The sequence below is a fragment of the Ovis canadensis genome, chromosome 2, assembly GCF_042477335.2.
Source record: "Ovis canadensis isolate MfBH-ARS-UI-01 breed Bighorn chromosome 2, ARS-UI_OviCan_v2, whole genome shotgun sequence".
Taxonomy (NCBI): Eukaryota; Metazoa; Chordata; class Mammalia; order Artiodactyla; family Bovidae; genus Ovis; species Ovis canadensis.
In genome coordinates, this window is record NC_091246.1 from 68471257 (window position 1) to 68490536 (window position 19280).

Below are 19280 nucleotides of genomic sequence, written 5' to 3' on the forward strand. Positions count from 1 at the left end.
CTGAGTACTTTGTATTGCTTAATCCCATGCCCCTATCTTGCATCTCCCTCTCCCCACTGGTAATTACTAGTTTGTTTTCTATATCTGTGAGTCTATTGTTACGTATGTTTTATTTTTTAGATTCTACATATAAGTGATAACATATAGTACTTTTCTCTGATTTATTTCATCAAGCATAATACTAAGTTTATTCACTTTGTTGCAAATGACAGAATTTCATTTTTATGGTTAAGTAATGTTTCACTATATATATATACATATATATGTTCACACATACACACATATATATATATATACACACACACAACATTTTTATCCATTCATCTGTTGGACAATTGGGTTGCTTCCATATCTTGGCTATTACAAATAATGCTGCTTAATAAACATTGTGATATATGTATCTTTTCAAATTAATGCTTCTGTTTTTTCCAGAAATATACCCAGGGGTGGAATTGCCAGATCATATGGTAGTTTAAAGTTTTTTGAGGAACCTCCATACTGTTGTCCATAGTGGCTGCCTCAATTTACATTCCCACCAACACTGTGCATGAGGGCGAGTGTATGAGGGTTCTCTTTTCTCCACATCCTCACCCACATCTGCTAGACTTTTTGATGATAGCTATTCTGACTAATCTGTCAATAGCTATCTGTCTGTAAAGTGTATCTGTAAAATGTAAAGTGCTATCTCAGATGGCTTTGATTTGCATTTCACTGATGATTAGAGCTGATGAGCATCATTTCATGTGCCTGTTGGCCATCTGTAGGTCTCCTTTGGAAACATGTCTATTCAGGTCTTCTGCCCATTTTTAACCAGGCTGTTGTTTACTTATGTATATTTTGGATATTAACCCCTTCTCTTTCCTATCATCTGTAAATATTTTCTCCCATCCAGTAGGCTGTTTTCATTTTGTTGATGGTGTCCTCTGCTGTGCAAAAGCTCTTAAATTTAATTAGGTCCCATTTGTTTATTTTCACCTTTCTTTTGCCTTATGAAACAGATCCAAAAGAATACTGCTACAATTTATGTTGAAAGAATGTTCTATTTTCTCTTCTAGAAGATTTACAGTTTCAGGTCTTACATTTAGGTCATTCACTTATTTTTGTACACAGTGTGAGGAAATGGTCTAATCTCATTCTTTCACATGTATCTGTCCAGCTTTCCCAATACCACTTACTGAAGTCTTTTCTCCATTGTATATGCTTACCTTCTTTGTTATAGATTGGAGAGTATTCTTCTTCTTTAACAAGTAAACAGACGTTTCACTTTCTTCAACAAATCTCCATGTCCAAAATTCACCTCTTTTTAAAGATAAAACTATGCTGCTCTCCTCATTCATGTTAAGGGTACATTTAAGTTCTGGAATTCTGATCAGGCAGACTTTAGCAGAGTCCTATGGTGTCTCAGACTGGGGAGCAGACTTCTTTTATGGGACCCCATTACAGTAGTTGCTATTAATACAACCTTTACTTCAGACCTCTTTACCCATGGGCTATAGAGGTGGTTGTTTGGAGCCTGGCCTCCTCCTGTAATTCTTATGAAATAAATTCTCTAATGTGCATGATTTTTCTCTATGGAATTCAGAGGCCATCATTCCATTTGACCTCATAGCATACCTTTGAACTAGGCCAGGAGCCCGTGTATATATTCTTATTCCATAGATGAGAATAATCTAGTGAAGCCTGCTCAGTCATGTCTGACTCTTTGCAACCCCATGGACTATACAGTCCATGGAATTTTCCAGGCCAGAATACTGGAGTGGATTGGTAAGTCGCTTCAGTCATGTCTGACTCTGTATGACCCCATAGGTGGCGGCCCACCAGGCTCCTCCATCCCTGGGATTCTCCAAGCAAGAACACTGGAGTGGGTTGCCATTTCCTTCTCCAATGCATGAAAGTGAAAAGTGAAAGTGAAGTCGCTCAGTTGTGTCTGACTCTTAGCGACCCCATGGACTGCAGCCCACCAGGCTCCTCCGTCCATGGGATTTTCCAGGCAAGAGTACTGGAGTGGGGTGCCATTCCCTTCTCCAAGGGATCTTCCTAGCCCAGGGATCAAACCCAGGTCTCCCGCATTGCAGGTGGATTCTTTACCATCTCAGCCACAAGGGAAGCCCAATAGAAGAGAATAAAAAGGTGCAAAGGGGTCAAACCCCTGACCAGAGGTCACCAAAATGTCAGGAGATGGATCCGGATGAGCCAGAATCTCTGCTTTTAGGGCCAGATCTCTCACTGAACCCAGATTCAGCCTAGGCAAATGTATGGGATGTGTGCATGCTTGCTCAGTCATGTCCGACTCTTTGTGACCCCATGGACTGGAGCCCGCAAGGCTCCTCTGTCAACCGAATTTTCCAGGCAAGAATACTGGAGTGGGTTGCCATTTCCTTCTCCAAAGGATCTTTTCGACCCAGGGATCGAACTCATGTCTCTTGCATGTCCTGCACTGGCAGGTGGGTTCTTTACCAGCTGAGCCACCAGTGAAGACCTATGATGTATGCGTGCTTGCTCAGTCGTGTCTGAGTCTTTGTGACCCCATGGACTGTAGCCCGCCAGGTGCCTCTGTCCATGGAATAAAAATAGAGGAAGTACAATCCAATGAAACCTAGAGATGAACTCTGCTTGCAATAAGCAACGGTAGGTGTAGGGAAGCAGCTAAATTCCCTTCCTCTGAAAGTTTCAAATAGTGAGAATAACAGATGACAAGAATTTTACACTGGTTTCATGGACTTGTTTTGCTAGTTTCTTTTTTGTTTAACAAGAAATAGAACCTTTTAGTCACAAATTCATTGTAAGCAGGCATTTTCAATTTGGTTCAAGAGGCCTCAACTGCTCTAAATCCTTAAAGAACTTTGAGTTGTTCACCTTTTTACCTGATGTTCACCTTTTTACCTGATTCCTCTAAAGGAGAATAACAATAAACAAAAAGCAGCAGAAGCAGCCAGTGTGTAGGAAGACACTGGAGCTGTCAGGCTGTGTGGGAAAGATGAAGCAGGAGATGACATGGACCTGGCTGTCAGGACTGGGCCTGCAAGGACAGAGAAGCTGAGAACAAAAGAAAAGTCAGCCTCCAGGGAAAGTTCCAAGACAGTGGTAAGGCAAGAATGCCAAAGGGAGTATATGCCTGAGAAATCACTCTTGGGCACATGTGGGGATCAGAACTGGGACGTATGTGGTGGTATCATGAAAATCTGATACCATTTCCTTCAACAGAGAAGAAAATAGAAGAAGATTCAGTTTTTAAGAAATAGAATGAGGAAGGTATAAAGAAATGAAATTGCAAGTGAAGATCAGGGAATGATGTTGGTTCTTAGGCATGCTCTCTTCTTAGTTTGCAAACCCTTCCAGGGAAGTTTCATCTAATTCCATGGCTTTGATCACTGGCAGGAGACCATAACACTGTCTGCATCATGGGCCTCTCTCCTCACCTCCACGCTTGTACACTGAATGTCCTGCTGGTCTGAATTGCTGCTCAGAGACCCATGACCATAACACGGCTAGTGTCTCCATCATGAGCCCCTCTCCTTACAGCCACACTCCACCTACACATCCCACAGGGACCGCAAACGAATGGGCAAAACTGGACTCATCACCACGGCCCTCCCGCCTCTGCCACCACATGTGTGCTGCCTCTTCTCCATACTCTCAGTGGACCATCATTCTCCCATCTCCTCAGCTACTCAAGCCAGAACTAGAGAATCATCATCATCTACCTCTTCCATTCCCTCAAAATCCACATGCAAGTGGTCACCAAGTCGTATCAGTTCTCTTCAATCTCAAATCTGCTCATGCTTCCCCATCCTCACTACCGCGTTCAGGTCTTCCTCATCTCTACTGTAGCTGTATCATCTGCTGTAACTAGCCTTTCTGTCTTCAGTCCCTTTCCCATCTCATTCACCTTCCAAACCATAGCCCAGGCTGCTGATCTAGCACAAAGCATGAGTCATCACTTGTCTATGAAAATCTCCTAGGTGTTGCCTCACTGCCAACAGAAGAAAGTTCAAACTCCTCAGCACATGTGATAAGATGTCCATGGTCTGGCTCCAACACACCCCTCCAGCCCGATTTCCTTCCACCCACACATATCCTACTCATTATCAGATTATATAGCTCCCAAACATACCAGGAAACTTTATGGCTTTATGTCTTCTGTGTTGTGCTTGGTACAGAGGAAGAGTTTAAGAAATGGTAGTTGGTATCACTACTACAAGGATGACAATGAGAACAACACTGATGATGATGATGATGAATGGTCAACTATGGTCTTATGGACAAGACCAAAGCATTTAGATTTGGAGCATAACAAAGCATCTAAGGATTTGGGGGCATGGTACTGATAAAATTATAATCTCTGGTAACAGGTATTATAACTGACTAAAAAGGGAGAGGGGGGAGGTATTGGAACCATTTGGGAAGCTGCTATGATAGTCCAGGTAGGAGGTGTTTAATATAGCAAATATACGTGAAAATGGAAGAAAATTAAAAAAAAATTCCTCGTGACTTGGTAGCTGCACAGAAATAACGATGAGCAAAATAAAAAGACTGCTAAAATTTCAAGAGCAGGTTAAAAAGAAAGGTATCTGATGAAAATCTAGAATTTAGGGATGCAGATCAATTCATGTTTTTAAAAGGTACAAGCATAGATTTTATAAGTATTTTTCATAGGGGTAAGAGTTGGGCTCACAAGAGCAGATAAGTGACTAAGAGAGTGAAGCATGAATTATTAAATAGTTCTAAATGTTACAGGCCAAAAAGCAAGAGGTGGACAAAAAGAGTAAAACAAGGCTGCTCATTGGGAAAGGAACTTGAAATCAGTTGGAAGACTAGCAGCTAGACTTGTTAACATTTTAGAAAGGAGGAGGACCTAAGAAGAGGAAGAAAAGACAATTGTGGCTTAAGAAAATCATTCATTCATTCAACAAACATCCACTGAGAGCTATCTGTGCTAAACACTTTTCTAGGTGCTGGGCATACAGGAGCCAACACACACAGTCCCTCCCCTTGTAGAAGTTCACCTCCCAGTGTGAGAGGCGGACAGTGATGAAAACAACAAAAACGGAATATCAGGAAGTGCTTGTGACCGTCTCTAAAGCTGCTAGGTGCGTGGGGAGGACACTTCAGGCTCAGTTCTAAAAAGCTGCCAGAAGTCTTCTGACATATGTGGAGAGTGACTGTTCTTTATATACGGTTTGCATGAAATGAAATGATGCATCATGTTTACAATACAAATTGCCATGTAGGAGAGGAAGTTTCTGAGAAACTGCAAAACAGTGAAGCCCACCTCCACACAAATCTTAAAGGTTCTATTTCCATTCAATCCTTTATAAACAAACATAAGCAAAGGCATGTTTCTCTCTTAACCCTTAGCGTGAGAGACTGATTTCTCATTTTCCAGAAATCTTTGCCACTCTGCCTAAACTACCTGTCTTGGGGAAAACAATAAAGAGCGTTTAAATAGAGCTTGCCAAAGCAATGACACTACTGTTTCCATACATGAATGCATAGGCCTAAGGACAGTCTAGCTCTCACCACTTAAAAATAAGTTAAAATTTTCATATTCACCTCACTTGTTTTATTGTAGGTATTAAAGTTATTTTTTCCAGTAGAAGATGGACATCAGAGAGACTGGAGAAGTTTCTATGCAATTTTTCCAATGGAACATGAGTTACCTTTGGTAATCTATAACCTCCAAAGGCATAAAATATTAAAAATGAAAGTCTCACCATTACACCCATAAATTACCACTGTTTAAATTAAATGGGAAAGAAAAAAGCCTATGAAAGTATGCTTTAGACCATAATGTAGTAAACACACACAAATATTTTAAACAAATGAAAAAGAAAGCATGAATATCTCAGCCTAAAAAGGTAGCACTTTATCTTAGCCCAAAAACAATAGATAAGAAAACCATACTCTTTATTGGCCAAAGAACTAAATGAATGAGAAAAACTAAAGCTTGCTTGCTTGAGATTTTCCCTAAAAAAGCCACTTTTTCTTTCTTAAAATAAGTTTCAAGTCAATGAGTAAGATGAGTCTGTTTGGGAAACAATTCAGATAAATAGGTGTTATCTGGCTCCCAAGATCACAACATATTCTCAGTAGCCAACAGTGAGTGGAAGGGTTATCACTGTTGAAAGTCACAGAAACGGGGTCAAAAAATATTTTTGAAAAGGCAGGTAAGATTTTCAAAATTAGCAAAGTGGGGTCACTGCGTACAAGAGCAAAGAGCCTTATATCCCTGAATGAATCTGGAAGTTATCACTTTATTATAACAAATGAGATATACTCCATGCTGTAAAATCTTTTAAAGAATCAGGGAAGGTAGTGGCAACGTTGGGGAAATTTTCTATACAAAAATTGGCTATAATAAATTTGGATTCTTAAGTAAGCAAACCCTTAGCAATCAAGAACTTTGTTTTAGAAGTAAACAGCCTGCCCCAAAGTTCTGAGTAGTCAAGAGTTCCCTGTTGTAAAACACATGAAAAGATGCTCAACATCGCTCATTGTTAGAGAAATGCAAATCAAAACTATAATGAGGTATCACCTCACACCAGTCAGAACAGCCATCATCAAGAAGTCCACAAGCAATAAATGCTAGAGAGGGTGTGGAGAAAAGGGAACACTCTTGCACTGTTGGTGGGAATGTAAATTGATACAGCCACTATGGAAGACAGTATGGAGATGCCTTAAAAAACTAGGAATAAAACCACCATATGACCCAGCAATCCCACTCCTAGGCATATACCCTGAGGAAACCAAAATTGAAAAACACACATGTATCCCATTGTTCACTGCAGCACTATACACAGTACCTAGAACATGGGAGGAACCTAGATGTCCATCAACAGATGAATGGATAAAGAAGTTGTGGTACATATACACAATGGAATATTACTCAGCCATTAAAAGGAACACCTTTGAGTCAATCCTAATAAAGTGGATGAACATAGAACCTATTATACAGAGTCAAGCAAGTCAGAAAGAGAAAGATAAATACCATACTCTAATGCATATATATGGAATCTAGAAAAATGGTACTGAAGAATTTACTTACAGGGCAGCAGTGGAGAAACAGACAGAGAGAATAGACTCATGGACATGGGGAGAGGGGAGGAGAGGGTGAGATGCATGGAAAGAGTAACATGGAAACTTACATTACCATATGCAACATAGATAGCCAACGGGAATTTGCTGTATGGCTCAGGAAACTCAAACAGGGGCTCTGTATTAATCTAGAGGGATGGGATGGGAAGGAAGATGGGAAGGAAGTTCAAAAGGGAGGGGATATATGTATCCCTATGGCTGATTCATGTTGAGGTTTGACAATGAAAATTCTCTAAAGCAATTATCCTTCAATAAAAAAAATAAATAAATTATTAAAAAAAAAAAAGAGTTCCCTGTTTTAAGCTCCTTTCATTTTATGCTTGAATGGCCAATTAAAATTGGCAGACTTGATGTCTCAATGAATTTCAGTCAGAAAAAAAACATGCTGTCAAACTGTTCTTGACATATTTTTTAGGTTAGTTTCATTTTTCTTCTTATAGTACCTTAGGTTCTTACTAAAATAAATTATTAGGAACTTTTGAATGAGCATTCTATGAAAAAATGTAGCCATGCCCCAGTTTAAAGGTCATATTTCATCACTGTAGGTGATTTACCCTGTATAGCAGACAAAGTGGTTTTATGAGTTAATTTTCCCCAACACCAAGTTCTATTAGATGCCTACTCTCCAATCTCACAATGTTTTTTGACAGAAATTAAAATTTTGCAGGGAGAGTCTGATAGGGTTGTTAACTCACAACCCTCCCTGAACCCCCAAAGGTGGAAAGAGCAGTGGATGGGGAATGACAGAGAGGCCCTCAATAAATGTACACCTCTGGACTGAGCTTCTGCAAAGGCAGCACTGGAGGGGACAATAGAATAGATTCATGTCTTCCAAACTGCAGGTCTCAGCCCATCAACAGGGAGTAAAACCAACATGGCAGATCACGATCAGTATTTGGTAGAGCTTGGAGGTGGGACGGAACTGATCAGAAAATACTGAGATGGTTGGATGGCATCATAGACTCAATGGACATGAGCTTGAACAAACTCCAGGAAACAGTGAAGGACAAGGAAGCCTGGCGGGCTGCAGTCCACGGGGTTGTAAAGAAGGGACATGACTTAGCAACTGGACAACAACAAGAGCACATCTCACACAGTCTAGGCTAAGTATTGTTCCATGAATCTTTGTTTTGAATATATCATTTATATGTCTATGTCTGTCCTGGCTTTCAATATAGAATGTGCTTCTTAAAGGGCACTGAGTTGGCCACAAAGGGTTAACACACCCCCCTCCACCCCTCCAAATTCATATTTTGAAATCCTAACCCCAGTGTGATGGTATTAGAAGATGGAGCCTTTGGGAGGTGGCCTGGCTATGAAGGGGGTTCCTTTATGAATGGGTTTAGTGCTCTTATGAAAGAGACCCCAGGGAGGGTTCTTGCTCTCTTTCCACCATTTGATGACAATGAGAAGTCAGCAGTCTGCAACCTAGAAGAGGGTTCTCACCAGAACCGGACCATGGTGGCATCCTGATCTCAGATGAACAGCCTCCAGAACTGTAAGAAATAAGTTTCTGTTGTTTGCAAGCCACCCAGTCTGTGTTACTTTGTTTTAGCAGCCCAAACTGATTAACACAGTTTGGTACTTCTCTATTATTTACAGTTCAAGGGACACTGAGTAACTGAAAAGGCCATGTGCGAAGATTAAAAGCAAGCTTGAAGTGAAGTCGCTCAGTCCTGTCCAACTCTTTGCGACCTCATGGACTGTATGTAGCCTACCAGGCCCCATCCATGGGATTTTCCAGGCAAGAATACTGCAGTGGGTTGCCATTTCCTTCTCCAAAGCAAGCTTAGCATAAGCTAATTTCTGTTAACTGATCTCTAAAGGATCCTACAATCCCGTTTCCTATTCATCCTAAAAATACCTAGAAGATCAAAGATAACGTTTTCAGCCTTTAACTCCTTACTCAACAACTGCTTTTCTCTTATCTAAACAGCAGTCTTTGGTTCCTGTTAGAATATCGCCTATGTGCTCAGCTGCTCAGTCATGGCCAACTCTGTGATCCTACGGACTATAGCCCACCAGGCTCCTCTGTCCTTGGAATCTTCCAGGCAAGAAAACTAGAGTAGGTTGCCATTTTCTTCTCCAGGGGATCTTCCCACCCAGGGTCGAACCCCTGGATTTCTCTTGCATTTCCTGCACTGGCAGTTGGATTCTTTACTGCTGAGCCACCAGGAAAGCCCAAGTGAACCATAAAATCTTGGTATTTGGTGAGGCTTGGGCAAGACCCTAGGATCACACTGGAGTCTTCATCCTGTGGCTGTAAGAGCAACCAACTATAGTTATGACCATGGCCTGACCACATTCCAGGGAGAAAAACCATCAAAGTATGTTGTTTGGAAGAGCAAGTCCTCAGACTTGTGCAAGAGTTCTAAAGCTACAGATCTGGAGAGCCCCAGGGGCCAAAATATGTCTGCTTCCTGAAGGGCCTGCCAGGGTGTGAGAGGTAAGGATCCAGCCAGCACACCTAGGGTCCTTTCCAGCCACTTCAATTGCTCTGGCTGCAGTATGGATGATGGATTAGAGGAGCGCCAGCGTGGACTCAGGAGCCCAGGGAGGTGATGGTTAGAATTCAGCAGAGAAATGTGAAGTTGGACTAGGGCAGAATCAGCAGAAACTATGAGAACCAGATGGAAGAGGGAGATATTCAGCAAGCAAGACTGACAGAAATACAAGTAAGATTGACAGAAATAGGTGATGGGTTAGATGTGGTGAATGAGAAAGATGGGGTCAAGGATAGCTCCAAGTTTCTGTTTCCTATGAGGCAGTGGCTAGTGATGTCCATCACAGATCTAAGCAAGAGGACAAGGCAGGAAAAGATCAGGATTATGGTCTTGGGCATGAAAAGTTTCAGGTGCCTTTGAGATAGCCAAGTGCAATGTCAATTATGTAATCTAGTGCTCACAGAGAGGCCTAGGTTGGAGATGTAAATTTTAGATTCACTTATATCTTTCTTTTTAAATTTTTTCTCCAAAATTACATTTTGAGACACAAGTGTTTGAAACAGAAAAGAATGAGGGCTTTAAAATCAGAAAATCCAGAGATGAAACTGTCTCTTACTGACTGTGTTCACAAGCCTGCACCTAGCCCAATCAGGTTTCCAATTTCCCCTTTATCAGTAAGAAAGCTGCAGCCCACCGTCAGGAGCATGGTGAAGATGAGGAGAAACAGCACTTGAGAAGTGCCTGGAACAGAGCAAGTTCTCAGCACAGGGGAGCCAGATCCATGCTGGGCTTTTTTGTATACCCCCTAGCACTTGATACTGTCCTGGCTAAGGATTCCATCAACATTTAGTATGAAATACTAAATTTAGTTGTTGAAATACTCAGAATTGTCAGCAAACCACTATTTCCTAGATAACCACTAGCTCTCAAAATCATTCCTCCACCTGGCACCCTACTGAAGCAACAATCAAACATAAGCTATGCATGGAGCATGTCTTCCTCCATCACCCACATACCCTGGTGCATCTCCCAGCCCTGGGAGTACCCACCACTTGGCAGGGGCCAGTGACTATCCACAGCTTGTTTGTACTATCTAAAGTCCTTGATACCCAATCCGGTCATATGAAGTTGTTCTCTTGTGGTCTACAAGGATGCGAGAAAAGCCAAGACTGGCTCTATCTCTTCTCTGGTATTTCTAGAGCAGGCAGATGGCACCCTCTCCATACACCCTGAAATTCATCTGGGAATACCAAGCATTTCAGGAGGCTTAGATTTTGAGCAATGGATTTACCATTTCCTGCCAATATTGGGATTTCCCAAGTGGCTCAGAAGAATCCACCTGCAATGCAGGACACGCAGCATAAGTGGGTTCGATCCCTAAGTTGTGAAGATCCCCTGGAGGAAGGCATGGCAAACCACTTCAGTATTCTTGCCTGGAGAATCCCCATGGACAGAGGACCCTCGTGGGCTATAGTCCATGGGGCTGCAAAGAGACGTGACTGAAGCAACTGAGCACGCATGCATGCACACACACACCAATATCGAGTGCGCATCAGAATCACCTGTCACTCAGATTCTTGATCCCCATCCCCAGAGTTTCTGACTCAGTAAGCCTGGGGTACAGTATAAGAATCTGCATTTCTAACAAGTCCTCAGTTCTAGGGACAACACCCAAGAACCTGGCTTCTTCCTGAGACTGGGTAATGGCAATTTCTAACTAACATTTAAAAAGAAACCAGCTGAAGTTGGGAAGGTTTACCTGGAGTGTCATAGGAAGTTGCCCTGTATATTATCACTGTGGTATCTCACTTAAGAGTTATATATGTTTTGGATTTTTGTACTTTCAGACCTTATTTTAATAGTTTCCTAATGTTTTGTCTTATGCTTCATAATTTCTACTTATTTGTTCTGTTATTTTTGAAAAAGAAAAAGCAAGAACTCTTTATATAGAGATACCTCTTCATACTGATGCCAAAACCTAAACCATCACTGTTACCTTCTTCTGGAGGACCTAGTTGTCATTTTCATGGAGTTGTCATAGCCAGCCTTTAAGAACAATCTTCACACCTCAAACTATTTGGCTTGAGAAACCTCAGTGGTGGCCCAATTCATCCTGACAGGATGAATGGGACCTATTCATTCACTGACTTACTGTTTACTGGGCACCTAGTATATGTCAAGCATTTTCTTGATAAGCAATGTTAAGGAACCATGACATACACCCTTAAGGAGTTTATAATCTTAAGTTGAGTGTGAGTTTGAGTAGAGGTGATAAAAAAATAAGTAAAATACAGAGATGTATAAGTATCTACTGTGATAGGTGAAGAAAACGTAGGAAGAAGGTCCCCTTTAGGTTAGATGATCAGAGAAAGTCTCTAGAGGAGGCGACATTTAAATTGATTAACTTAGAGAAGCTTAAAGTCCATTCTTTTCTGTGTATCCTGAACCAAATTCACTCATATGCCACTCTAGGAGCTTTAAAAATGTTTACCTGATAATTATAAACAGTAGAAAGAACAGATTTCCTATTTAGATTATTATTTCTGTTAAGGAAGAGAAAAAAATCATTCCTAGGAACCATTGGTTAAAAAAAGTTGGCAGTCTGGTGAATAAATACCATTTATGATGTAAAAAGAAGGACTACAATAAACTATTGAAACTAGTGTTTATCAGTCTGCCTGACAGTTCTAAGAGGGTCTGGAAAATAATGAAACCAGAATAATCATGAAATGTCTCAAGGTTTTGAAGAGTAATCTTCATGTAAATTCATAAGCTGTTTGGTATATATTTATTAAATCCCCATCTTTTCCCATACATAATGCTAAGTTTCAAGAATACAAAAATAAAATGTGATGCCTAACCATTCCCACTGACAAACATTAGCTAAACACCTATGATGCACTTACCACTTCCTCAAGCTGGTCACAGTTTTGCTTCTTTTTATTGTTGTTTTGTTTCCTTACTTTATCAGTAAATGCTATGACCAAATGATCAAGAGATAATTATGCTGATCGTAGTATTTTGTAAAGTATGCTTTAAATGCTGAAAATCCTGGATAAATAACAAGGTCCTATTGTACAGCACAGGGAACTATATACAATATCCTCTGATAAACCATAAAGGAAAGAATTTTTAAAAGAATGTATGTGTGTATGTGTATATATATATATAGATATATGTACAACTTTGCTGTACCTCAGAAATCAATAACTTTGGAAATCAACTATCCTTAAGCAAAAAAAAAAGAAAGAAAGAAAGAAAGAAAATTCACTACTCAGTATGTAGAATCTACTGAATTTCTTGTGCAAATCTGTGAAGCAAAGACACACATTTTTATGGCTAGCTATAATTTCCTCCTAAACCCCTTGCTCAACATTATTGGATAGCAATGGCTTAAGTATTACCTTTCTCTTACAAAACAGAGGAATTTTCTACAGTCTTGTGTCTTTAGTCCTGGGATTTTAGTTCCAATTCAAGGTAATTATATTGTACTTCTTGGGCCTGCAGTACTTGCAAGCTCCATCCTTGCCTGAAGAAACTCTACTGAAAGACACAAGCCCGTTTTTAGTGAGAGCAATACTACCCACAAATGCTATGTAGTTCAATATACAATTTTATAACTGACTTTCAAAAACCTTTAGAGAAACAGGTCTCAAGAACTTGCTCACCCATTAGTCAACTCCTCCAAACATACTGCACACCTACTGTTAATTCATCCCGTGAACCATGCAGAAGACTTTCTAAAAGAAGAATACACACTTCATGGAGTTGTCTTTCAAACACAGGTTTAACTTAAAATGACAATACCTAAGAACGGTCAGTTGACTAGACATGTAAAGACATCTCAGTTATTATGTTTCAAATCTTCCCAAGAGTAACCTAATTTGGGTAGGGCTCCTGTGTTTTCCTATATGATCTCCTTACACACCTCGGATGGACTTCCCTGGTGGCCGAGATGGTAAAGAATCTGCCTGCAATGTGGAAGACCTGGGTTCGACCCCTGGGTTGCGAAGATCCCCTGGGGAAAAGAATGGCTACCCAGTCCAGTATTCTTGCCTGGAAAATTCCATGGACAGAGAAGCCTGTCAGGCTATAGTCCATGGGGTCACAAAGAGTTGGACATGACCAAGTGAATAACACAAGCACACGCACGCGCACGCGCGCGCACGCGCACACACACACACACACACACACACACCCCTCTAATGAAGTTAGACACAGTAGATACAATGGAATACATAAAATTAAGCCTGGTTTCTCTGGCCTAATCTTTTATCCTGAAAGGAACCTGACTGAATAAAATGCTTCATCAATAGGAGCCAATTTTGACTAAATAGTACTTCAAAAATGTCATCAAGAGATTAAGCTTAATGTTAAAAAAAAAAAAAGAAAAATACTAAATAAAACAAAAGGCTAGGTTTCTTCCCTCCTCCATTTTCCTGGCATTTAGATAAGTCCACAAATGAACAGCTGAGCTACATAATGTACAGTTCTAACTGGGCAGCTTCTAGAAAAATAAAAGGACTCCTTCCAACGCCAGTTAATGTGCTTGATACAAAAAGAACATGTTTCTGCAACAAATATATTTCAGGCTTGATTTTTACAGAGTAACTAATGAAGGCTCCAGCCATAGGGGAAAAGAATTATTTTTCCAGGATATTAAATGTTCTGACTCACCATTTAACAGAAGTACAACTTAAATGAATATGCAAATTAAATGTATACATATTTATGACTTTATCCATGTATGACAAGGCCTATGGCTTCTGGTTTTATTAACCAGGAAGAAAAACCTGGAAAACTACCATACATTTGTATTTCTATTCAAATAGTTCCTTCTCCCCAAGCACTGGTTGAAACAAAGTACTAATTCTGAGTCTAGTGATATATATAAGCCAAGAGAATCATAGTGAACGGATGAAAATGGACAGTGTCTCCTTTATTATCTGTTTGGACAAGAAGATGTAAAAATATAAATACGAAACCATTAAAAATGTGAAACCTCATGAACAATTACTAGTAAACAGAATTTTTCTGTTACTCTCTATGATTTCTAGAAGTCAAAAATGCGCTCTCACCATAGAATCCCTAGTAAAACCTTGAGTAAGAATCAAGAATTCCACACTAGCCGTAGTCCTCCTGCTAAACATCTGTGAGACTACAAGGCAATTCACCACTCCAAGCCTCAGCTATTTTACCCATAAAAGGCCCAAGTTTCTGAACTAGTTAATATTTGAATTCTTTATCAGAAAGAAATCTACTCTCAATCCCCCATGGGTTAGTAAGACCATTCTAATTATTTGTCATCATTCTTCTAAAAGTTAAAACACTCTTTTGTGCATATAGGAAGGATGGCTGGAAAGAGAAGAGGATTCTTAGAGGGAACAGAAGCGAGGCTGGTTTTGTTAATTAGGTTCCTCCTCTGAAACCACGAGTCAGTATTAGCATATACTGAAATTTACCCAAATATAAGAATGGTTGGTATCTTCATCTCAAGACATATTCTTTCAGGAAAGGGCACAAGTCAATTTCTACGAATGTATATTTCAGCCAGTTGCACTTTACTAACAACTAAGGCAGGCAAGAGGCAAGCAAAAGAGAATGACATAGATGTCAGTTTATGGTCTACACTGAGAAATAAACACTCATCTTTATATGATGTAATCAGGAAGGAAAGATACAACATGCGCCTGCCAGCTCCAGGAGACACACCTCTCACAGGTAAATTACCTTATGGGTCAGCAGATGCTGGGAGTTTACATGATGAGATGCTCTCTAAGGATAAGATGCTTTGCTTTCCTCCTTCATTCAACTCTTCATTGGCTACTTACTATATCAAATCCCAAAGCCAAAAAAATAAATGAAGGTATGAATTGACAGTCTATAATATTCATGTAAACCTTGACATTTATTTTACAGTAGTTCAGCCCCTGAGAATATTTCCAAACAAAACAATAATACTAAACAATATAGATGCTAAGCTAAAGTGCCCTTGGAATTTTCTTTCCCTTCATTAAGTGGTATGTGATGAAGGGGAAGTGTGTGTTAATCGCTCAGTCATGTCCGACTCTTTGTGATCCCATGGACTGTAGCCCACCAGGCTCCCTTTGTCCACAGCATTCTCTAGGGAAGAGCACTGGAGTGAGTAGCCATGCTGTTCTTAAGGGAATCTTCCCAACCCAAGGATCAAACCCAAGTCTCCTGCACTGCAGGCAGATTCTTTACCATCTGAACCACCTCATTAAGTGGTATGTGATGAAGGGGAAGTAAATTACAAGTGGAATAGGTAACTCGGATTACCTCAGTTAATACAGGGTGAAAAATTTTCTTTCCCCTAGAGAAATGATTTTATTGGATTACAAATATATTGATAAGCATTATAGAATGCTAAAACCAGAGAGAGAAAAATAACACAAACTTCTTGTTTTATATGTGAGAGATTTGAGGTTCAAAGGTGGTAGAATTTGGTCCAAGTTATACAGCTAAATCCCTGGAGGAGAAAACGGCAACCCACTCCTATATGTTTTTGCCTGGAAAATCCCATGAACAGAGGAGCCTTGTTGGCTACAGTCCATGGGGTCACAAAAGAGTCACACAACTTAGAGACTAAAGAAAAACACACAGTCAAGTATACTGCCAGAGCTAGAACCCAGGTCACCAGCAAGCAGGCTTCACAGTCCCTGATGTTTTGCATCCGATGATGATGCCTCCTCATTGTTGTCAGAAGTGAAACAATGTCACAATCTACAAAGCAAAGGACTAGACACCAAGAGCTTTGAGTTCCAGTCTTGTAAACTCTACTAGATTAGACATGAGACTATACAAAACTAATCACTTGTCTAAACCTCAGTTTTCTCAACTGTTGAAATTTGAACAGTAATTCACAGTGAGACAGTGCAAACCACAATAAATGCAGAAATGTCTGGCCATTGTAAAAACCTTATACAAGCACAGAAGTAGCACTGGGTGGATGATAATAGTGGTGGTGATGATTTCAGACAACCTGTTGCTGCTGCTAAGTCGCTTCAGTCGTGTCCGACTCTGTGTGACCCCACAGACAGCAGCCCACCAGGCTCTGCCATCCCTGGGATTCTCCAGGCAAGAACCCTGGAGTGGGTTGCCATTTCCTTCTCCAATGCATGAAAGTGAAAAGGGAAAGTGAAGTCACTCAGTCGTGTCCGACTCTGTGTGACCCCATAGACGGCAGCCTACCAGGCTCCTCTGTCCATGGGATTTTCCAGGCAAGAGTACTGGAGTGGGTTGCCATTGCCTTCTCCTTCAGACAACCTGGCTTCAACTTTAATTCCAGCCACTTGTTACCTTGATAAGTCATTAAACCTGTGAGCCTCACATTCCTCTTGTGAATATCTGGTTAATAATTTTTGCCCTGCCTCCCCCAGAAATGGTCAGAATTAAAAGTTTTTCAGAGACTGTTGTTATTGTTTCAGTTGCTAACTCAAATCTGACTCTTGGAACCCCATGGACTATATAGCCCATGGGATTCCTCTATCCATAGGATTTTCCAGTGAAGAAGACTGGAGCGGGTTGCCATTTCCTTATCTGGGGAATCTTCCAGACCCAGGGATTGAACCTGAGCCTCCTACATTGGCAGGCAGGTTCTTTACCATTGAGCCACCAGGTCAGCCCTTCAGAGAATATGAAAAAGCATTTACAAAGCAAGGCATTGATGCAAATGTGAGGTATTACCAAATCCCTCTAGTCTTATTTGGACAAAGATATGACGAGATTTTTTTCATTTTTTGAAGTGTTCCTCCTCAACTGAGACGTTGTTATGCATCAGTCTCAGTCTCACCAGCTTTCTCATCAGTTTTCCTAAGTCTCCACAGAAGGCACCATTCCCCTCAGCTCAGAGATTGTGCTTGCTGCTTACTCAGCTTCCCACTGGCAAGGACTTATCTGAGAAAGGCTTATTGCTAGGGCCTCCTTTCGACTGGAAATGCCCTGACAAAAGCTTCCATGAACACTCTTATACTTCATCACATTAAAAGTGGAAAGGAATCCAACCCTTTGGCTTTTCTCCACTCCCAGCACTCAGCCTTTACATAGAAGAGACAGAAGCCTGGGTGGATGCTTTTCACCGGAAGGGCAACAAGGGTTACCCAAACCCATGCTTGGTAGTACTGATGGGGAGACTGCTGCTTCTTTGCGGATGACTAGCACATTCTTAGGCCCAACCGGCCTCTCAAGGGTCACTCACCTTAGAGCTAGGGCCCCTGGCAGGCTGAGAATATGATAGAAAAATAGAAGGGTGGGGGAGTGGGGGTGCGCAGCATTTTTGGTCTGCAACATGCTAGCTACCTTAAAAAAAAAAAATCAGAGTAACTAGCATTTCTTTGCTGAGAACCCAGATGTCAGTTGATCAGAAGGAAAAACTCATCAGCCTATCCAAACAACTCTGGAACAGGTTTCCATCCAGCCACGCCGGGCACCAGAGACAAGTGAGCTGAGGCTGGGTGGGGGGGTAAGAACTGACAACAGGCTTATCTGCATAGATGAACGATAAGCTGCCATTTGTTGTCTTCTGTTTTGGTGACTCTTGGCACCGGCTTGGCAAATCAAACCCCGGAGTTCTCCCTCTCCGGTGCCCCCACACTCCCACCCCCCTGTCCCAGCTGTTGAAGCGTCACGTTGACCCGGCTGGGGAAGAGAAGCAGGTGAAACGCACAAGTCTGTATATTGCTGCATTTAGGTTGAAACCACGCCGCACCTGTTCAATCCGGCTCCGGCGCCAGAGACCAGAACACCGACTCGTAAGCCCCTCTTGAGATCCCAGGGGCGCCTAACAAGTTCGCCGCTGTTTAATATCCGGAGACGGTAGTGGGAGAGCTCTCTTTTTGCAGCCAAACTCAGCTGGCTACCCAGAAAAAGGGAAGGGGGCTCCGGCTCAAGTGAACCCAGAGTGATCCCCAGTGTCACTGCGGCCCCGGGGATCCGGGTAGTAAGCGGACTGGGTGCCCGCGGGGAGCGCGCAGCCGTGGCCCGGAGGAATGAAGGTCCCGCTTCGGTGGCCACGAGAACCCCCTCCACCCTACCTCCAGCACCAGACGGACAAAGTCAGCGTCGAGAGATCGCCAGGATTCATCAGAGCCCCCAAGCTCGAGTCCAAAAGGAGGGTCGCGGGAGGAGGAGCAGTGGACGCGCAGGAAACTTACCTCACCGGGACAGCCTTCGGGCACCTCCGGTGTCGAGACCAGTTGCGCCACAGCGTGCAAGTTATCGGGACGTTGTCTCTTCCCCGGGTCGAAAGGAGAGCCGTGCAGGCAAGGGGCGGGGGTGGTCAGCGGGGCGGGGCCCGGGCCCGGGCGCGGCGCGCGGAGCGGGCAGGTGCCGGGGCCCCAGCCGCGGGACCAAACTCGCCCCGGACGCGCCTCAGCGGGGGCGCGCGGCTGCGAGTGTGCAATGCGCGCGCGCCGCGGCCAGAGTGTGTCCCCGCTTTCCCCTTCCTTCCCCGCCGGTCCTGCGGCCAGACTGAGCCCCGAGCGCCCGCCGAAGCCCCCGGTGCTCTGAGCGGCTCCACCGCCGGGCGCACTCCGGCCGCGGCGCGTTCGGGGTCGGGGGCCGGGGACTGAGGAGCAGGGCGCCCCCGGGCTTGGGCGCAGGTTCCTGCGCAGAGCGCGCTGGAGTCGGAGCGAGGCGCGGAGAGAGCTGGCTGCGCGGCGGCGGCCGCAGCTCTGAAAGGCTGCAGGCCCCGCCCGCCGGCCGCCCAGGCTCTTCCCCTTT

At 42.5% G+C, this 19280-nt stretch overlaps 2 protein-coding genes across 8 annotated transcripts in view; both read right to left on the minus strand.

The window, feature by feature from the left end:
* Positions 1 to 19241, minus strand: part of PIP5K1B (phosphatidylinositol-4-phosphate 5-kinase type 1 beta) — a 354808-nt gene extending 335567 nt beyond the window's left edge. For 2 of the 5 annotated variants that reach the window (XM_069576379.1, XM_069576377.1), the window contains exon 1: positions 18713 to 19241. The gene's annotated coding sequence lies outside the window, so the exon portion shown is untranslated. The remainder of the gene's footprint in view (positions 1 to 18712) is intronic. The other 3 variants (XM_069576380.1, XM_069576378.1, XM_069576381.1) reach the window with 2 other exon arrangements.
* The window catches only part of PABIR1 (PP2A Aalpha (PPP2R1A) and B55A (PPP2R2A) interacting phosphatase regulator 1), a 289879-nt gene that overhangs the window by 71088 nt on the left and 199511 nt on the right, over positions 1 to 19280 (minus strand). The window lies entirely within an intron of this gene.